The 1623-nt window shown below is 47.1% G+C and overlaps 1 pseudogene; it reads right to left on the bottom strand.

Moving 5' to 3' along the window:
- Nucleotides 1-467: 467 nt before the first annotated feature.
- LOC132491999 (voltage-dependent anion-selective channel protein 3-like) lies at nucleotides 468-1323 on the bottom strand (annotated as a pseudogene).
- Nucleotides 1324-1623: the final 300 nt, after the last annotated feature.

The following is a 1623-nucleotide window of genomic DNA, read 5'->3' as shown; positions in this document are numbered from 1 at the left end:
TGTGTATAAAACGGATGACTAGGGCCTCCCTGGTGGCGCAGTGGTTGGGAGTCCGCCTGCCGATGCAGGGGACGCGGGTTCGTGCCCCGATCCCGGAGGATCCCACGTGCCGCGGAGCGGCTGGGCCCGCGAGCCATGGCCGCGGGGCCTGTGTGTCCGGAGCCTGTGCTCCGCAACGGGAGAGGCCACAGCAGTGAGAGGCCCGCGTACAGCAAAAAAAAAAAAAAAAAAAAAAAAAAAACGGATGACTAATAAATAAATATAAATAAATAAATAAATAAATAAACATACACAGGTTATTTGTGCGTAAAATAAAAAAATTATGGAGTCTCTTTGAACTCCAGAATTCACGGGCACCTCATAGCAATGGATCATGATTGTTTACTAGTAAAGTTCACTTGATATGGACATGCAGAAATTTAAAAAAAAATTACTCTGAGCATGCAAAAAAACAAAACAAAACCACATTAAGCTTCTAGTTCAAATCCCAGCCCGACCTTGTGCCCTCCTGCATTGAAGGTCTTTCCATGGATTAGAGCTGACAGGGTCAGTTTCACTCCTGATCGAAGGGGCTGAGTATAACACAGCCAATCAGGGTGGCATTATTCACTTTAGCAGATAAAGAAGTTCTACAATCCAGCTTGTACTTAGCAGTGATGCCGAAACGTGTGTTGTTACTGCCGGCAGTCCACGAGAGGTTTATTGATGTTTCAGTCTTCTCATTCACCTTCTGGTAGATCTACCTTCCAAATTCAGTGCCATTGTTCACATGAGTGTGCAGCTGGAAGTCTGTGGCCTTGTAACCCAGGGCAAAATTATTCTGTGACAGTTTGGATTTGGCTGTGTCAAAACTCATCTGATAGCCAGCAAGCCAACCTTCAAAGGCCAACACAGCCCAGCCATAGATGGTTGGTCCAGAAAAATTGATACCAACATTACTGCCAAGACAGAAACAATCCTGTTTATAGGAGGCCTTCGATTTCCCACTCTTCTTCCCTGTGTTTCCTACAAATATAGTATCAAGAGTCAGTTTCGACCCTTCAGCCAACTTATTCTGTTCTCCAAAGACATTTCTGTCCCAAGAGTACTGTCTGTGTTCCACTTTTGGGTGAAGGTCAGTCCATAGTTACAAATCTTGTATTTGGTCTATAGGTTGCCTGATGCTTTCCCTGTATCATTGTAAGCATGACCAGAAGTGGAAAATACCACTCCACTACATGACTTGGTTCTCAGATCTATTTTGACCATGCCAAATCCATATCCTCTGTTGAAGACATACTTGGCAGCCTTTCCTAGGTCATAGTAAATTGGTGTGTTACACATATCTCCGACTTCAGGGCCTGTCCGCTCAGCCAGGAGGGCCCATCCACTCTGCTAGAGCATCGCTGAAGGTCTTCTTCAGGACAACGCCATCCACGCCTGCACAGCCCCACACCCATGCTATCTGTGCGCTGCGAGCCCCCACGATGCAGCTGTGCCAGTGTCGCGCCGGGGTCGCACGCCACACACCAGAGCCGGACTAACACCCCCAACTGTCCGAGTGTGCGCGTGCGCAGCAGGGCCCGGCCTTTGGCTTCTTTCTTATTTTTGTTGTTGTTGAGTGGTAGGAGTTTTTAAAATATA

Source organism: Mesoplodon densirostris, chromosome 6 (assembly GCF_025265405.1).
Source record: "Mesoplodon densirostris isolate mMesDen1 chromosome 6, mMesDen1 primary haplotype, whole genome shotgun sequence".
Lineage (NCBI taxonomy): Eukaryota > Metazoa > Chordata > Mammalia > Artiodactyla > Ziphiidae > Mesoplodon > Mesoplodon densirostris.
This window is presented reverse-complemented; position numbering and strand designations above follow the sequence as displayed.